We start from the raw sequence: 20969 nt of genomic DNA on the forward strand, positions 1-20969 counted from the left end.
TTCATCCTATTTAAAGTTACTTACTGGTGTAATAAAAGCCTGTTTTAACATGAAATTCTGCTAAAAATGGTATTTTGGATAAGTATTATAAAGAACTGTTTTTTAAAATTAGCTTAAAATGTTCTTTCCTAAGTGAAACAACTTCTGGTCACCATTTAAAACAATATTCTGTTTTATTGTGTTTTAAATTTTATACTTTGGTCTGTTTATATTTCCAACTTAAAAAATATGCTTCCTTTAAAAAGCTTCTGAAAAATTTCAGATGAGAAAAGGAATAGTGTGTGTTTTTTTTTCTTCTTTTTCTTTTATTACCCAAGAAAGCTTTATTTTAAAATTTAGCTTTCAAACTCTGTGCTTGTGCCTTCAATACTTTCACAAGGATTTTCTGCTCCTTGATGAAGAAAGCATGTTTGAGCCTGTCATGGACACAATTAGCACACATGGAACCACCATAGGCTCTGCTGACACGTTTTCTCAAGACAACCTCATAAGAACTTTAGGTCTCACATCACAAACTCCTTGAAGTCTACTTGGAGGCATGCCACATGGAGATTTTGGTGCTTTCCCAACCTTCTTGGTATAAAGGTAAACAATTCTATTACCACGGGTTTGGGACAACCTTGTTTTGTTAGAGGCTCTATTGTAGGAAAGCCCATGATGGTGCGTCAAATGCTGGACCATTTTGAGTGCCTCTAGATGCCATCCCTGAATGAAGAGGGACAATGTTTTTAATAATCAAATGTAAAAGTACATAATACTAACAATGAAATTCCTCATTGAAAAGAGAGCTTTCTTCTTAAAAAGGGGAAAAATATCCCTTACTTTCACTAGAAAAAGACAGTTACTGGTTTTCACATTTACCCTGATGGCAGTACTTTTCCTGCATTCCTAGATTTTCCCCCTAACATTTTAGGAAAATTTCAAACATACGTAATAGTTGAAAGAACTTCACAGTGAACACCCATCCATCCATTGTGGTAGACAGAATATGGCACCTAAGCATGTTCATGTCCTAATTTCAAGAACCTGTGAATATGCTACCTTATATGGCAAAAGGAATTTTGTAGGTGTGATTAAACTAAGCATTTTGAGATGGAGGGATTATGCTTGATTATTCAAGTGGGTCCAGAGTACTCATAAACATTCTTATAAGAGGGAGACAGGGGAATCAGAGTCCAAGAAAGAGATGTGATAGTGGAAGTAGAGGTTATAGTCAAAGAGAAAGAGATTGGAAGATGTTATGCTGCTAGCTTTGAAGATGGAGGAAATTGCTATGAGCCAAGGAACATATGTAAATGGAAGCTGGAAGAGGCAAGGAAATGGATTCTCCCCCAGAGACTATAGAAGGTATGCAGCCCTGCAGATACCTTGGACTTCTGACCTCCAGAACTGCAACAGAATAAATTTGAGTTGTTTTAAGCCACTAAGTTTGTTGTTATTTGTTGCAGTAGTAATAGGAACCTAATATACCTACTACCCAGATTCTGTACTTGATCTCATAGTATATCTGTCTGTCATTGGTCTTATTTTTGGGATTCATTTCCAAGTAAGTTGGAAATTATATGCTTCAGTATGTCTATTATTAACTAGATTTTAATATTTGTTTATTTTTTCTTTCAATATGAAATTTATGTAGAATAAAATTCTTCACCCCTTTTCATCCAGAGGCAGCCCCTGTTCTAATTTTTTTTCACTATAGATTAGTATATCTCTGGTCTAGATTTTCATATAAGGGGAATCATTCAGTATATATTATTTGGTGTAGGGTTTTTTTTTACTCAGTGTAGTATTTTTGAGATTTATTCTTGTCATGTGTGTTTGTAGTCAGTTTGTTTTTATCATTGAGCAGTATCTATAATGTAAATGTACCAAGGTTTGTTGTTTTCATTAACATAGTTATGGATACCTAAGTGGTTTCCAGTTGTTGGTTTTTATGAAAACAGTTGCTATTCATATTGCTGTGCATATTCTTGTACCAGACATTTTGCAGGCATGTGTGACAAGTAAGCAAGAACAGATCTTATTCAGGAACTACTTATGAGGTACTGATTTTGTCTCATGCCCTCCCAAATCTTTATTGCAAATTTTTAATACTTCTCTCCTTGGTAGTTTCTGAAGAGATCTTTTTATTTAGCATTTAAAACAGAGTGCAAAAAGATTAAGATACAATTAAAAATGAATAATTACATTTAGTTTTTATAGATAAAAAAGTAGAATTAAAACACTGATCCACAGTTACCGTTAAGCCTGGATGGGACTGATTCTTAGGTCCTTGTATCATTCAGAAGATATAAAGATACTAACCAACTACAGATGTTCTTCAGTTAAGTAGGAATATTAAAATGTTAAGGGTAATTGCTAAATAAATAGAAATAGGCTTTATATCTTCCCAAATGGTAGAGAAAAAATATACAATTGTAATAAATTATCTTGGACTTGATGTTGTAAATAACCTTTAAAACGATATATATATATATATATTTTTTGAGATGGAATCTTGCTCTGTCACCCAGACTGGAATGCAGTGGCATGATCTCAGCTCACTGCAACCTCCGCCTCTCAGGTTCAAGCGATTCTCCTGCCTTAGCCTCCTGAGCAGCTGGGATTACAGGCATGCATCACCACACCCAGCTAATTTTTGTATTTTTAGTAGAGACAGGGTTTCACCATGTTGGCCAGGCTGGTCTCGATCTCCTGACCTCGTGATCCACCCACCTCAGCCTCCCAAAGTGCTGGGATTACACGGGCGAGCCACCTTGCCTGGCCTCTAAAAGGATAATTTAAGGTCTTAATTATTTTCCTAGGCTTTTATCCAGATAAAAAATGTTGAAGCCGGCCGAGCACGATGGCTAACACGTATAATCCCAGCACTTTGGGAGGCTGAGATGGGTGGATCACTTGAGGCCAGGAGTTCAAGTCCAGCCTGGCCAACATCCCATCTCTACTAAAAATACAGAAATTAGCTGGACGGGGTGACGGGTGCCTGTAATCCCAGCTACGTGGGAGGTTGAGGCAGGAGAATCGCTTAAATCTGGAAGGCAGAGGTTGCAGTGAGCCAAGATCACGCTACTATACTCCAGCCTGGGTGACAGAGTGAGATTCTGTCTCAAAAGAAAAAAAAGTTGAAGGCATCTTCTGTGTACTCTGGAAACTGGTCCAGCTAATTCACATTCCTCTAATTCAATGCTAAAAAGTCTGTTAATGGTAAACTCTTTTTAGACTTTCCTTTTTCCAGAAAATGTCTTTATTTTGCCATGAAATTGTAGATTACATTTGTGTTCTGTCAGTATTTTAAAGAGATTTTAATTGAGTTCTTTTGCTGCTATTTAGAAGTTTTCCTCTGTAGGTAATTAATCATTTCTATTCGCTCTTAAGATCTGTTTGTCATCGATGATCTTTATTTTTAATGTGTCTAGGTGTGGATTTATCTGTATTTTTAGAGACTCATTTTGATACCTGAATGTTACAAAAAACTTCAGCTGTGATTTTTTTTTTTAGTATTGCCCCTTATTTTCTATATTATCTTTTTTCTTGAAATCCCAATAGACAGCATATTGGCCCATGTCATCTTATCCTTTTTGGCTCTTAACTCTCTTATATTTCTTCCTATTTGCCTCTCTATACTGAGTTCTGTGTGATTCATTGTGTTGTTATCTAATTATCTCTTCAGATGTTTTTACCTGCTATCTAACCTTCCTTAGAGTTTTTAATTTCAATGATAACCTTTTTCATTTCTAGAGTTTCCTTCAAAGGATCCCCAAATTTAATATGTGCTAATCAAAACCTAATGCAGTGTTTTTTAGAGCTCGGTAGGATGATTCTAAAGTTATATATGTAAGAAAAATACATGAGGATAGCCAATAACATTTTCAAAAGAGAAGAATGAAGTGCTACTTGCTCTATCAGATATTAAACCATGTTCAAATGCTGTAATAATTTAAAATGTGACATAGTTGCAGGAATAAATAAATCATTAAAAAGATAAGTCAATTCAATGGGTGAAAAGAACAATAGTAAGTGGTATTTGGAGCATTCATACATACCTTATACACAAAAATAAAACCCAGGGCTGGGTCTGGTGTCTCATACCTGTAATCCTTTGGTAGGCTGAGGTGGGAGGATCACTTGAAGCCAGGAGTTTGAAAACAACCTGGGCAACATGGTGTGACCCCATCTCAACAAAAAACTTAAGAAATTTTAGTTGGGACCTGGGTGTGGTGGCTCACACCTGTAATCCTAACACTTTGGGAGGCCGAGGTGGGCGGATCACTTGAGGTCAGGAGTTTGAGACCAGCCTGGCCAACATGGTGAAACCCCATCTCTGCTAAAAATACAAAAAATTAGCTGGGCATGGTGGTGGGTGCTTGTAATCCAAGCTACTGAGGAGGATGAGGCAGGAGAATCACTTGAACCCAGGAAGCAGAGGTTGTAGTGAGCCAAGATCACATCACTGCACTCCAGCCTGGGCTGCAGAGTGAGACTCCATCTCAAAATTTTAGCTGGGTGTGGTGGTGCATGCCTGTATTCCCAGCTACTTGGGAGGCTGAGGTAGGAGGATCACTTGGGCCCAGAAGATCAAGGCTGCAGTGAGCTGTGTTTGTGTCACTGCGCTGCAGCCTGGGTGACACAGCAAAAGCTTGTCTCAAGAAAAAAAAAAAAAAAAGAAAACTAAAACTCAATGCAAAGAAGAAAACCATACAAATACTAGAAAACATAAGAAACAATTTTTATATTCTTGGGAATAGAGATTATCCTTCATAAAGGAAAAGATGGCTGGATATGATGGCTAGTTTCTTAGCTTTTACAGGATAATAGCCATCATAAAGTTAAAAAAAAGTGACTGGCCAGTCACAGTGGCTCATACCTGTGTAATTCCAGTGCTTTGGGAGGCTGAGGTGGGAGGATCAATCACTTGAGGCCAGGAGTTCGAGACCAGCCTGGGCAACATAATGAGACCCTTTCTCTACAAGAAAAATTTTTAATTAGTTGGACATGATGGCGTGTGTCCATAGTCCTAGCTACTTGGGCATGAGGCAGAGGCAGGAGGATCACTTAATCCCAGGAGTTCAGGGTTACAGTGAGCTGTGATTGTACCACTGCAGTCCAGCATGGGTGACAAGCAAGACTTAGTCTCTTAAAAAACAAAGTGATGGAGAGAAAATATTTGCAACATGCAAAATAATAAAAAAATCAATGTCTTATTTACAAAATATTCCAAATCAAAACAACCCAACAGAAAAATGAACAGAATGAAGAAATACAAGTAATCATAAAATGTACAAAAGTATGCTTAACTTTACTACTAATAAAATAAATGCAGATTAAAACAAAAATGAGATAATCAGTTTTTGATTCTCAGATTGGAAAAATACTAAAAAGATTGATAATTTCCAGCATTGGCTGGAGTTTTCAGGAATGAATACTACTGTATTTTTTCCTTTTTGATGTAAATTAATATAGATAATGGATAGAAATTCAGTTTTATCTGTTTAAATTGGAATTTAAAATTTCATGTTCATTAAGTCTGAGCAGTTTATATTTTTATCTAGGATAATTTTTTGTGTGAGCTTACTTGGGCAAATATTTTGCTACAGTGATATTTACTATATTGTTGTAGTGGGAAAAGTTATAAGCAGTCTAAATATCTGTGAACAGCCAGTAAATAAATGATGCTGTTATATTTGTGGCTTCCAATGAACCATACTTCGTGTCCTTAAGTAGATCACTCCCACATTAACTTAGCCCTGGTCATGTGACTTTCTTGGCCAACGAAACATTAGCAATCATGTTACTAAGCGGAGGCTTGATAAGTACTCGCACATTGGGGCTTTTTCTCTTAGAACACATCCTCTTGGAAGCCAGAGCTATGTCATAAAGTTCAAAATAGATTATTTAATGATCAGAAGCTACATGGGGAAAGACACTGGAGTGTAAGCAGAAGTCACTGTCATCCCAGCCCTAGCCAAGCTACCATATAAATGCTTCTGCAAGAATGACCATAGCATGTGAAACAGAACTGTCTTGCTAAGCCCGATCATTGTACAGAATTGTGAGACCTAATAAAATATTGTTTTAAATTACTAAGTTTTGAGGGTGGGGGCAAGATGGCCAAACAGAAGATTCTACCAATTGTCCTCCTTGCAGGAATACCAAATTTGACAACTATCTACACAAAAAAGCACCTTCATGAGGACCAAAAATCAAGTGAGTGGTCATAGTACTTGGTTTTAGCTTCATATTGCTGAAAGAGGTACTGAAGAGAGTAGGAAAGATAGTCTTGAATCTCCAACTCCACCTCTCCCCCAGCCCCTACAGTGGCCACATGATGTGGAGAAAATCTGTGCGGTTAAAGGAAAGTGCAGGAATTGTGGGAACTCAGTGCTCCCAACACCAGGCAGAACTCAGCCGGTGCCCATGGAGAGTGCATTCAGACCAGCCCTCGCCAGAGGCGAATCGCCCATCCCAGTGGTTTGAACTTGAGTTTCAGCAAGCCTTGCCACTGGGGGGGGGGTTCCAAATAATGCCAATCTAGGCTACAAGGACTATACTTCCTAGGCAAGTACTAGTGTTGTACTGGTCTCAGAGCCAGTGGACTTGGACTGGTCTCGGAGCCAGTGGAGAGGGCATGCGACCCAGTGACACACCAGTCGGGGTGGGAAAGGGAGTGCTTACGCCACCCCTCCCTCAACCCCCGGCAGTGCAGGGTACAGCTCCCAAAGAGACTCCTTCCTGCTTGAAGAGAGAAGAGGGAAGAGGTAAGAGGATTTTATTTTGCAACTTGGATACCAGCTAAGCCACAGTAGGATAGGGCACTGGGCAGAATCATCAGGCTCCCATTCCAGGCCCTAACTCCCAGACAACATTTCTAGACACACCCTGGATTAGACAGGAAACCTGCTGCCTTGAAGGGAAGGATTCAGTTCTGGCAGGATTCACTACCTGCTGACTTAAGAGCCCTTGGACACTGAATAGTCAGTAGCAATAACCAAGTAGTACATGCTATGGGCCTTGAGTTAGATTCAGACATGCGGGCTTCAGGTGTGACCCAGCATATTCACAGCTGTGGTGGCTATGAGGAGAGACCCCTTCCACTTGAGAAAAGAAGGGGGAAGAATAAAGGGAACTTTGTCTTGCAGCTTAGGTACCAGCTTGGCCACAGTGGGGAAGAGCACCAAGTGGGCTCTAGGGGTTCCCGATTCCAGGCTTTGGCTCATGGACAGCATCTCTGGACCTACCCTGGGACAGAGGGGAGCCCACTATCCTGAAGGGTGAGTCCTGGCCTGGACTTGGGCCTTAAGTGAACATCAGTGGTACCCTGTCAATACTCCTCATTGGCTGTGGTGGTGGTGACCATGGGGAAAGATTCCTCTGCCTTGGGAAAGGTGAGGGAGGAGTGAGAAGAATCTTGTCTTGTGGTTTTGGTGCCAGCTTAGCCACAGTGGAATAGAGCACCAGATGGATTCCTTAGGTTTCTGACTTGGCCCTGGCTCCTGGATGGCATGAACCTGCCTAGAGCTCAGGGACACTCACTTCCCTGAAAAGAAGGATACAAGACTGGCTGGTTTTGCCACCTGGTGATTATAGATCCCTAGGGCCCTGAGTGCACACTGGTGGTAGTCAGATAGTGGCTATAGCAGGCCTTGGGTAAGACCCAGTGCTGTACTGGGTTCAGGTCTGACCCAGTGCAGTCCCAGTGGTGGAGGTTACAGGAGTGCTTGTGTCACCTGTCCCCCACCTCCAGGAAGCTCAGCACAGAGAGATAATCCATCTATTTGGTAGAAATTAAGAGTAGAGGCCATGAGCGGTGGCTCACACCTGTAATCCCAACACTTTGGGAGGCCGAGGTGGGTGGATCACGAGGTCAGGAGTTCGAGACCAGCCTGGCCAACATAGTGAAACCCTGTCTCTACTAAAAATACAAAAAAATTAGCCAGGGGTGGTGGTGGGCACTTGTAATCCCAGCTACTCAGGAGGCTGAGGCAGGAGAATGGCTTGAACCCAGAGGTGGAGGTTGCAGTGAGCCAAAATTGTGCCATTGCATTCCAGTCTGGGCGACAGAGTGAGACTCCATCTCAAAAAAAAAAAAAAAAAAAAAAAAAGGAGAGAATGAGCCCCTGCTTGGTAATTCAGATAATTCTTCTGGATCTTATCCAAGACCACCAAGGCAATACTTCTATGAGTCTGCAAGAACTTCATCGTTACTGGGCTTGTGGTGCCCCCTAGTGCAAATACAGCTGCAGTGACAAAATACTTCCATCACTACACTCAAGTCCCTTCAAATACCTGGAAACCCTTCCCAAGGATAGGTCCACACAAGGTCAGACTGCGAAGACTGCAAAAAATACCAAACTCTTCAATGCCCAGACACTGACGAACACTCACAAGTATCAAGACCATCCAGAAAAACATACCTCACCAAACAAACCAATAAGGCACCAGGGACCAGTCCCAGAGAAATAGAGACATATGAACTTTCAGAGAAGTCAAAATAGCTGTTTTGAGGAAGCTCAAAGAAATTCAGAATAACACAGAGAAGGAATTTAAAATTCTGTCAAATAGATTTAATAAAGAGAGAGAAATAATTTAAAAAGAGTCAAGCAGAAATTCTGGAATTGAAAAATGCAATTAACCTACTGAAGAATGCATCGGAGTCTCATAATAGCAGAATTGATCGAACAGAAGAAAGAATTAGTAAGCTTGAAGACAGGCTGTTTGAAAATATACAGTCAAAGGAGACAAAAGAAAAAAGAAAACCTCAAAATCTACCTACAAAATCGTGAAAATAGCCTCAAAAGGGCAAATCTAAGCATTTTTGGCTTTAAAGAGGAGGTAGAGAAAGAGATGAGTGGAAAGTTTATTCAATGGGATAATAACGGAGAACTTCCCAAATCTATAGAAAAATATCAATATTCAAGTACAAGAAGGTTATAGAAAACCAAGCAGATGTAACCCAAAGAAGACTACCTTGAGGCATTTAATAATAATATTCCTAAAGGTCAAGGATAAAGAAAGGATCCTAAAAGCATCAAGATAAAAGAAACAACATACAATGGAGCTCCAATACATCTGGCAGCAGACTTTTCAGTGGAAGCCTTACACGCCAGGACATATTTACAGTGCTGAAGGAAAAAACTTTTACCCTAGAATAGTATATGCAGTGAAAATATCCTTCAAACATGAAGGAGAAATAAAGACTTACCCAGATAAACAAAAGCTGAGGGATTTCATTAACACCAGACCTGTCCTACAAGAAATGCTAAAGAGAGGTCTACAATCTGAAAGAAAAGGATGTTAATCAGCGATAAGAAATCATCTGAAGGTACAAAACTCACTGGTAATAGTAGGTACACAGAAAAACACAGAATATTATAACACTGGAAGTGTGATGTGTAAAATACTCATAAGTAGAAAAATGAAAAGATGAACCAATCAAAAATAACAACTACAGCTTTTCGAGACATAGACAGTATAATAAGATATGAATGGAAACAACAAAAATGTAAAAAGTGAGGAGACAAAGTTAAATTACTGAGTTTTTATAAGTTTTCTTTTTGCTTGTTTGGTAATTAGCTTGTTTATGCAATCAGTGTTAATTTGTTATCATTTTAAAACAATGGGTTAAAGATAGGATTTGCAAGCCTAATGGTAACCTCAAATCGAAAACTGTACAAGAGATGCACAAAAATAAAAAGCAAGGAATTAAAAAATACCGCTAGAGAAAATCACCTTCACTGAAAGACAGACAGGAAGGAAGAAAACAGGAAAAGCACAAAACAACCAGAAAAAAAATAACAAAATGACAAGAGATAGTCCTCACTTATCAATAATAACATTGAATGTAAATGGACTAAATTCTCCAATAAGAACATATACAGTGGGTCGCTTCCAAGATGGCTGAATAGGAACCCCTCCAGTCTACAGCTCCCAGCGAGACCGATGCAGAAGACAGGTGATTTCTGCATTTCCAACTGAGGTACCTGGTTTATCTCATTGGGACTGGTTGGACAGTGGGTGCAGCCCACAGAGGGTGAGCCAAAGCGGGGCAGGGTGTCGCCTCACCCGGGAAGTGCAAGGGATCAGGGGATTTCCCTTTCCTAGCCAAGGGAAGCCGTGATTGCCTGTACCTGGAGGAACAGTACACTCCTGTGCAAATACTGCACTTTTCCCATGGCCTTCGCATCTGGCTGACCTGGAGATTCCCTCCTGTGCCTGTCTCGGCACGTCCCATGCCCCTGGAGTCTTTCTTGCTGCTAGCGCAGCAGTCTGAGATCAACCTGGGATGCTGAAATTTGACAGGGGGAGGGGCATCTGCCATTGCTGAGGCTTGAGTAGGCGGTTCTGTACTCACAGTGTAAACAAAGCAGCAGGGAAGCTTGAACTGGGCAGAGCCCACTGCAGCTCAGCAAGGCCTACTGCCTCTAGATTCCACCTCTGGGGGCAGGGCATATCTGAACAAAAGGCAGCAGACAGCTTCTCCAGACTTAAACGTCCCTGCCTGACAGCTCTGAAGAGAACAGTAGTTCTCCTAGCACAGCGTTTGAACTCCAATAACAGACAGACTGCCTCCTTAAATGGGTCCCTGACCCCCTTTAGCCTGATTGGGAGATACCTCCCAGTAGGGGCCAACAGACACCCCATATAGGTGGGTGCCCCTCTGGGATGAAGCTTCCAGAGGAAGGATCAGGGAGCACTATTTGCTGTTCTGCAGCCTCCACTGGTGATACCCAGGCAAACAGGGTCTGGAGTGGACCTCCAGCAGACTCCAACAGACCTGCAGCTGAGGGGCCGGTCTGTTAGAAGGAAAACTAACAAACAGAAAGGAATAGCATCAACATCAACAAAAAGGACATCCACACCAAAACCGCATCCATAGGTCACCAACATCAAAGACCAAAGGTAGATAAAACTACAAAGATGGGGATAAACCAGAGCAGAAAGGCTGAAAATTCCAAAAACCAGAATGCCTCTTCTCTTCCAAAGGAACACCACACCTCGCCAACAAGAGAACAAAACTGGACAGAGAATGAATTTGATGAGTTGATAGAAGTAGGCTTCAGAAGGCCAGTAATAACAAACTTCTCCAAGCTAAAGGAGCATGTTCTGATGCATTACAAAGAAGCTAAAAACCTTGAAAAAAAGTTAGACAAATGGCTTACCAGAATAATCAGTGTAGAGAAGAGCTTAAATGACCTGATGGAGCTGAAAATCACAGTATGAGAACTTCATGAAGCATACACAAGCTTGAGTAGCTGATTTGATCAAACAGAAGAAAGGATACCAGTGATTGAAAATCAAATTAATGAAATAAAGTGAGAAGACAAGATTAGAAGAAAAAGAATGAAACAAAATGAACAAAGCCTCCAAGAAATATGGGCCTATGTGAAAATACCAAATCTATGCTTGATTGGTGTACCTGAAAGTGACAGGGAGAATGGAACCAAGTTAGAAAACACTCTTCAGGATATTATCCAGGAGAACTTCCCCAATCTAGTAAGGCAGGCCAACATTCAAATTCAGGAAATACAGAGAACACCACAAGGATACTCCTTGAGAAGAGCAACCCCAAGACACATAATTGTCAGTTTCACCACGGTTGAAATGAAGGAAAAAAATGTTAAGGGCAGCCAGAGAGAAAGGTTGGGTTACCCACAAAAGGAAACCCATCAGACTAACAGCAGATCTCTTGGCAGAAACCCTACAAGCCAGAAGAGAGTGGGGGCCAGTATTCAACATTCTTAAAGAAAATAATTTTCAACCCAGAATTTCATATTCAGCCAAACTAAGCTTCATAAGTGAAGGAGAAATCCTTTATAGACAAGGAAATGCTGAGAGATGTTGTCACCTCCAGGCCTGCATTACAAGAGCTCCTGAAGGAAGCACTAAATATAGAAAGGAATAACTGGGACTGGGCGTGGTGGCTCAAGCCTGTAATCCCAGCACTTTGGGAGGCTGAGATGGGCGGATCACGAGGTCAGGAGATAGAGACCATCCTGGCGAACACGGTGAAACCCCGTCTCTACTAAAAAAATACAAAAAACTAGCCGGGCGAGATGGCGGGCACCTGTAGTCCCAGCTGCTCGGGAGGCTGAGGCAGGAGAATGGCGTGAACCTGGGAGGCAGAGCTTGCAGTGAACTGAGATCCGGCCACTGCACTCCAGCCTGGGCGACAGAGCAAGACTCCGTCTTAAAAAAAAAAAAAAAAAAAAAGAATAACCAGTACCATTCACCACAAAAACATGCCAAATTGTAAAGACCATCAACACTATGAAGAAACTGCATCAACTAATGGGCAAAATAACCAGCTAGCATCATAGAGACAGGATCAAATTCACACATAATAACATTAACCTTAAATTTAAATGGGCTAAATGCTCAAACTAAAAGACACAGACTGGCAAATTGGATAAAGAGTCAAGACCCATCAGTGTGCTGTATTCAGGAGACCCACCTCACATGCAGAGAAACACATAGGCTCAAAATAAAGGGATGAAGGAAGATCTACTAAGCAAATGGAAAGAAAAAAAAAAAAAAGCAGGGGTTGTTATACTGGTCTCTGATAAGACAGACTTTAAACCAACAAAGATCAAAAGAGACAAAGAAGGCCATTACATAATGGTAAAAGGATCAATTCAACAAGAAGCACTAACCTAAATATATATGCACCCAATACAGGAGCACCCAGATTCATAAAGCAAGTTCTTAGAGACCTACAAAGAGACTTAGACTCCCACACAATAGTAGTGGGAGACTTTAACACCCCACTGTCAATATTAGACAGATCAATGAGACAGAAAATTAACGAGGATATCCAGGACTTGAACTCAGCTCTGGACCAAGTAGACCTAATAGACATCTAATAGAACTCTCCACCCCAAATCAACAGAATATATATTCTTCTCAGCACCACATCACACTTATTCTAAAATTGACCATGTAATTGGAAGTAAAACACCCTCAGCAAATATAAAAGAACAGAAATCACAACAAACTGTCTCTCAGACCACAGTGCAAACAAACTAGAACTCAGGATTAAGAAACTCACTAAAAACCACACAACTACGTGGAAACTGAACAGCCTGCTCCTGAATGACTACTGGATAAATAATGAAATGAAGGCAGAAATAAAGATGTTCTTTGAAACCAATGAGAACAAAGATACAATGTACCAGAATCTCTGGGACACATTTAAAGCAGTGTATAGAGGGAAATGTATAGAACTAAATGCCCACAAGAGAAAGCATGAGAGATCTAAAATCAACACCCTAACATCACAATTAAAAGAACTAGAGAAGCAAGAGCAAACAAATTCAAAATCTACCAGAAGACAAGAAATAACTAAGGTCAGAGCAGAACTGAAGGAGATAGAGACACAAAAAACCCTTCAAAAAATTAATGAATCCAGGAGTTGGTTTTTTGAAAAGATCAACAAAGTCAATAGACCACTAGCAAGACTAATAAAGAAGAAAAGAGAGGAAAATCAAATAGATGCAATAAAAAATGATAAAGAGGATATCACCACCAATCCCACAGAAATACAAACTACCATCAGAGAATACTATAAACACCTCTACACAAATAAACTAGAAAATCTAGAAGAAATGGTATATTCCTGGACACATACACCCTCCCAAGACTAAATGAGGAAGAAGTTGAATCTCTGAATAGACCAATAACAGGTTCTGAAATTGAGGCAATAATTAATAGTCTACCAACCAAAAAAAGGCCAGGATCAGACAGATTCACCACCAACTTCTACCAGAGGTACAAAGAGGAGCTGTACCATTCCTTCTGAAACTATCCCGATCAATAGAAAAAGAGGGAATCCTCCTTAATTTGTTTTATGAGGCCAGCATCATCCTGATACCAAAGCCTGGCAGAGACAGAACAAAAAGAGAGAATTTTAGGCCCATATCCCTGATGAACATTGATGCAAAAATCCTCGATAAAATACTGGCAAATCGAATCCAGCAGCACATCAAAAAGCTTATCTACCACTATCAAGTTGGCTTCATCCCTGGGATACAAAGCTAGTTCAACATACACAAATCAGTAAATGTAATCCATCACATAAACAGAACCAATGACAGAAACCACATGATTATCTCAATAGATGCAAAAAAGACCTTTGACAACATTCAACAGCCTTTCATGCTAAAAACTCTCAATAAACTAGGTATTGATGGAGCATATCTCAAAATAATAAGAGCTATTTATGACAAACCCACAGCCAATATCATGCTGAATGGACAAAAATTGGAAGCATTCCCTTTGAAAACCGGCACAAGAGAAGGATGCCCTCTCTCACCACTTCTATTCAACACAGTATTGGAAGTTCTGGCCAGGGCAACCAGGCAAGAGAAAATAATAAAGGTTATTCAGATAGGAAGAGAAGAAGTCAAATTGTCTCTGTTTGCAGATGATATAATTGTATATTTAGAAAACCCTGTCGTCTCAGCTCCAAATCTCCTTAAGCTGATAAGCAACTTCAGCAAAGTCTCAGGATACAAAATCAATGTGCAAAAATCACAAGCATTCCTATACACCAATAACAGACAATCAGAGAGCCAAATCATGAGTAAACTCCCATTCACAATTGCTACAAAGAGAATAAAATACCTAGGAATCAAGGTATTTTGTGCAATACCTGCACAAGGTATGTGCAGGACCTCTTCAAGGAGAACTACAAACCACTGCTCAAGGAAATAAGAGAGGACACAAACAAATGGAAGAACATTCCATACTCATGGATAGGAAGAATCAATATTGTGAAAATGGCCTGACCACCCAAATTAATTTATAGAGTCAATGCTGTCCCCATGAAACTACCACTGACTTTCTTCACAGAATTGGAAAAAACTACTTTAAAGTTCATATGGAACCAAAAAAGAGCCCGCATAGCCAAGACAATTTTGGGCAAGAAGAACAAAGCTGGAGGCATCACACTGTCTGACTTCAAACTATACTACAAGGCTACCGTAACCAAAACAGCATGGTACTGGCACCAAAACAGATATATAGACCAATGGAACAGAATGGATGCCTCAGAAATAACACCACACATGTACCACCATCTAATCTTTGACAAACCTGACACACACAAGCAATGGAGAAAAGATTCCCTATTTAATAAATACTGTTGGGAAAACTGGCTAGCCATATGTAGAAAACTGAAAGTGGACCCCTTCCTTACACCTTATACAAAAATCAACTCAAGATGGATCAAAGACTTAAACATAAGACCTAGGACCATAAAAATCCTAGAAGAAAACCTAGGCAATACCATTCAGGACATAGGCATGGGCAAAGACTTTAAAACACCAAAAGCAATGGCAACAAAAGCCAAAATTGACAAATGGGATCTAATTAAACTAAAGAGCTTCTGCACAGCAAAAGAAACTACCATCAGAGTGAACAGGCAACCTACAGAATGGGAGAAAAGTTTTGCAGTCTATCCATCTGACAAAGGGCTAATATCCAGAATCTACAAAGAACTTAAACAAATGTACAAGAAAAAAGCAAACAACCCGATCAAAAAATGAGCAGAGAATGTGAACAGACACTTCTCAAAAGAAGACATTTATGCAGCCAACAGACCTATGAAAAAAATCAGAGAAATGCAAATCAAAACCACAATGAAATATCATCTCATGCCAGTTAGAATGGCAATCATGAAAAAGTCAGGAAACAGCAGATGCTGGAGAGGTTGTGGAGAAATAGGAATGCTTTTACATTGTTGGTGAGAGTGTAAATTAGTTCAACCATTGTGGCAGACAGTGTGGTGATTCCTCAAGGATCTAGAACAAGAAATACCATTTGACCCAGCAATCCCATTACTGGGCATATACCCAAAGGATTATAAATCATTTTACAATAAAGACACATACACACATATGTTTATTGTGGCACTATTCCCAATAGCAAAGACTTGGAACCAACCCAAATGTCCATCAGTGATAGACTGGATTAAGAAAATGTGGCACATATACACCATGGAATACTATACAGCCATAAAAAAGGATGAGTTCATATCCTTTGCAGGGACATGGATGAAGCTGGAAGCCATCATTCTCAGCAAACTATCACAAGATCAGAAAACCAAACATCACATGTTCTCACTCATAAGTGGAAGTTGAACAATGAGTACACATGGACACAGGGAGAGGAACATCACACACAGGGGTCTGTGGGGGTAGGGGAGGGATAACGTTAGGAGAAATACCTAATGTAGGTGATGGGTTGATGGGTGCAGCAAACTACCATAGCACGTGTATACCAATGTAACAAAAGTGCACGTTCTGCACATGTAACCCAGAATTTAAATTATATATATATATAACATGTAGAGTGTCTGAATAGAGTAAAAAAAAATACCCAACAATCTGTTGCCTACAGGAGGCACACTTCACCTATAAAGTCACACATAGACTAAAAATAAAGGGATGAAAAAGATATTCCATGCAAATGGAAACCAAAAAAGAGCAGGAGTAGCTATACTTACATCAGACAAAATAGAGTTTTTGTTTCTCAAAACAAAAACTATAAAAGGGGATAAAGAAGGTCATTATATAATGATCAAGGGATCAAGTCAGAAAGAGGATATAACAGTTGTAAAAATATGTGCACTAACACTGGAGCACCCATATGTTTAAAACAAATGTTACTAGAGCTAGAGAGATAGACTCTAATACTAAAATAGTTGAAGACTTCAACACTCCACTTTCAACACTGGACAGATCATCCAGACAGATAATCAATAAAGAGACCCTGGACTTAATCTGTACTGTAGACCAAGTGAATCTAATAGATATATATAGAACATTTCATCCAATAGCTGCAGAATACAAATTATTCTTCTCAGCACATGGATCATTCTCAAGGTTAGACCATATGTTAGGCCACAAAACAAGTCTTAAAACTTTTTAAAAATTGAAATAATATCAAGCATTTTCTTTGACAACAATGGCATAAAACTGGAAACCAATAATGAGGAATTTTGGAAACTATGCAAACACATGGAAATTAAACAATATGCTCCTGAATGATCAGTTGGTCAATGAAGAGATCAAGAAGGAAATTGAAAAATGTCTTGAAACAAACAATAATAGAAACACAACATACCAAAACCTATGGGATATAGCAAAATCAATAGTAAGATGAAAGTTTATAGCTCTAAGTGTCTACATCTAAATAGAAGAAAAACTTCGAATAAACAACCTAATTATACATCTTAAGGAACTAGAAAAGCAAGAGGAAACCAAACCCAAAGTTAGTATAAGAAAAGAAATGGTAAAGATCAGAGCAGAAATAAATGAAATTGAAATAAGAAAAACAATACAAAAAAGCAAGTTTTTTTGAAAAAATAAAATTGACAATCTGTTAGACTAATGAAAGAAAAGACCCAAATAAATAAAATCAGAGATGAAAAAGGAGAAATCACAACGGATACTGTAGAAATTTCAAGGATCATTAGAGGCTCTAAGCAACTGTATGCCAATAAGTTGGAAAACCTAGAAGAAATGGATAAATTTCTAGACACGTACAACCTACCAGGATTAAACTATGAAGAAATCCAAAACCTGAAGAGACCAGTAATAAGTAATGACACCATAATAAAAAGTATCCCAGCAAAGAAAAAGCCTGGGACACAATGGCTTCACTGCCAAATTTTGTCAAACATTTAAAGAAGAACTAATACCATTTCTACTCAAAGTATTCCATAAAAGTAGAGGCAGAAGGAATACCTCCATACTCATTCTATGAGGCCAGTATTTACTCTGATACCAAAACCAGACAGAGACACATGACAAAAAAAAAAAAAAAAAAGAAAAAGAAAAAGAAAACTACAGGCCAGTATCTCTAATGAACATTGATACAAAAATTCTCAATAAAATACTAGCAAACAGAATTCAACCACACATTAAAAGAATCGTTTATCATGACCAAGTGGGATTTATCACAGGGATCCAAGGATGTTTCCACATATGCAAATCAGTCAGTGTGATACAGCATGTCAACAGAATGAAGGACAAACAAACATATAATTATTCCAATTTATTCTGAGAAAACATTTGATAAAATTCAATGTTCCTTCATAATTAAACACCCTCAAAAACTTGATATAAAAGGAGCATACCTCAACACAATAAAAGCCATATATGATAGACCCAGAGCTAGTATTATACTGAATGGGAAGAAACTGAAAGCTTTTCCTCTAAGATCTGGAACATGACAAGGATGCCCACTGTTATTCAACATAGTACTGGAAGCCCTAGCTACAGCAATCAGACAAGAATAAATAAATTGGAAAGGATGAATTCAAATTATCCTTGTTCACAGATGATATGATCTTATATTTGGAAAAACCTAAAGACTCCACCAAAAACTATTAGAACTGATAAACAAATTCAGTAAAGTTGCAGAATACAAAATTAACATACAAAAACCAGTAGCATTTCTATGCCAACAGCAAACAATCTGAAAAAGAAGTCAAGAAAGTAATCTCATTTACAATAGCTACAAATAAAATTAAACATCTAGGGAAGAACTTAAAGAATTGAAGGCTCTTTACAATGAAACTATAAAACATAGGTGAAAGAGATGGAAGAGAACACAAAAAATAATGGAAAGATATTCCATGTTCATGGTTTGGAAGAATCAATATTGTTAAAATGCCCATACTACCCACAGCAATCTACAGATTTAATGCAATACCAATCAAAATATTAATGGCATTCTTCAGAGAAATAGAAAAAAAAATTCTAAAATTTATATGGAACCACAAAAGACCCAGAATAGCCAAAGCTATCCTGAGCAAAAAGAACAGAACTGCCAGAATCACATTGCCTGCCTTCAAATTATACTACAGAACTATAGTAACCAAAACAGCATGGTACTGGCATTAAAAACAGACACAAAGACCAATGCAACAGAATAGAGAACCCAGAAACAAAGTCACACACCTATAGTGAACTCATTTTCAACAAAGGTGCCAAGAACATACATTGAGGAATGACTGGAAAACCTGGATATACACATGCAGAAGAATGAAAGTAGACCACTGTCTCTTTTCATATACAAAAATAAAATCAAAATGGACTAAGGACTTAAATCTAAAACCACAAGCTGTGAAATGACTAAAAGAAAATATTGGGGGAAACTCTCCAGGACATTGGACTGGGCAAAGATTTCTTGAGTAATGCTCCACAATCACAGGAACCAAAGCAAAAACGGACAAATACGATCACATCAAGCTAAAAAGCTTCTGCACAGCAAAAGAAACAACAAAGTGAAGAGACAACTCACAGAATGGGAGAAAATATTTGCAAATGATCAATCTGACAAGGAATTAATAACCAAAATATATAAAGAGCTCAAACATCTATATAGGAAAAAATCTAATAATCCAGGGCAAAAGATCTGAATAAATATTTATCAAAGAAGACATACAAATGGCACACAGGTATATGAAAAGGTGTTCAGCATCACTGATCATCAGAGAAATGCAAATCAAAACTACAATGAGATATCATCTCACCCCATTTAAAGTGGTTTTTATCCAAAAGAAAGGCAATAACAAATGCTGTTGAAGATGTGGAAAAAAGTGAACCCTCATATACTGTTGATGGGAATGTAAATTAGTATAACCACTATGGAGAACAGTTTGCAGGTTTCTTTTTTTTTTTTTTTTTTTTGAGACGGAGTCTCGCTCTGTCGCCTGGGCTGGAGTGCAGTGGCCAGATCTCAGCTCACTGCAAGCTCCGCCTCCCGGGTTTACGCCATTCTCCTGCCTCAGCCTCCCCAGTAGCTGGGACTACAGGCGCCCACCTCGCCTGGCTAGTTTTTTTTTGTATTTTTTAGTAGAGACAGGGTTTCACCATGTTAGCCAGGATGGTCTCGATCTCCTGACCTAGTGATCCACCCGTCTCAGCCTCCCAAAGTGCTGGGATTACAGGCTTGAGCCACCGCGCCCGGCCGCAGGTTTCTTAAAAAGCTAAAAATAGAACTACCATATGATCCAGCAATCCTGCCACTAGGTATGTACCTAAAGGAAAGGACATCAGTATATCAAAGAGATATTTGTACTCCTGTGTTTATTGTAGCACTATTCACAGTAACCAAGATTTTGAAGCAACCTAAGCATCCGTAAATAGATGAATGGATAATGAAATGTGGTACATATACACAGTATATGAATATACTATTCAGCCATAGAGAAGAATGAGATCCTATTACTTGCAACAACATGGATGGAACTGGAGGTCATTATAAGTGAAATAAGCCAGGCACAGAAAGATAAACTTTGCATGTCCTCCCTTATTTGTGGGAGGTAAAAATTAAAACGGTTGAACTCATGGAGATAGAGAGTAGAATAATGGTTACTAGAGGCTAGGAAGGGTAGTGGGAGTGGGGTTAGGGATGAGCTGGGGATGGTTCATGGGTACAAAAAAATAGGAAGACTGAATAAAATCTGGTAACTGATAGCACAAGGTGACTATAGTCTAATAATTTACTTGTACATTTAAAGATAACTAAAAGAGTATTAATTGGATTATTTGTAACATAAAGGACAAATGCTTGAGGTGATGGATGCCCCATTTACCCTGATGTGATTTTTTTTTTTTTGAGACAGAGTCTTGCTGTGTTGCCCAGGCTGGAGTGCAGTGGCATGATCTTGGCTCCGGGCAACCTCTGCCTCCCAGGTTCAAGTGATTCTCGTGCCTCAGCCTCCTGAGTAGCTGGGATAACAGGCATGTGCCATCATGCTCTCCCTGGCTATTTTTTGTCTTTTTAGTAGAGATGGGGTTTTACCATGTTGGCCAGACTGATCTTGACCGGGTCTCAAGTGGTCCGCCCACCTCGGCCTCCCAAAGTGCTGGGATTACAGGTGTGAGCCACCGTGCCTGGCCCTGATGTGATTTTTATGTAATGTATGCCCGTGTCAAAATATCCCATGGACCATACACACACAC

General features: G+C 39.2%; 1 protein-coding gene and 1 pseudogene across 1 annotated transcript in view; one reads left to right on the forward strand and one right to left on the reverse strand.

Moving 5' to 3' along the window:
- CCDC73 (coiled-coil domain containing 73) overlaps positions 1-20969 on the forward strand; it is a 184979-nt gene that overhangs the window by 29635 nt on the left and 134375 nt on the right. The window lies entirely within an intron of this gene.
- On the reverse strand, positions 329-681 carry LOC111521895 (annotated as a pseudogene).

The sequence above is a fragment of the Piliocolobus tephrosceles genome, chromosome 13, assembly GCF_002776525.5.
Source record: "Piliocolobus tephrosceles isolate RC106 chromosome 13, ASM277652v3, whole genome shotgun sequence".
Lineage (NCBI taxonomy): Eukaryota > Metazoa > Chordata > Mammalia > Primates > Cercopithecidae > Piliocolobus > Piliocolobus tephrosceles.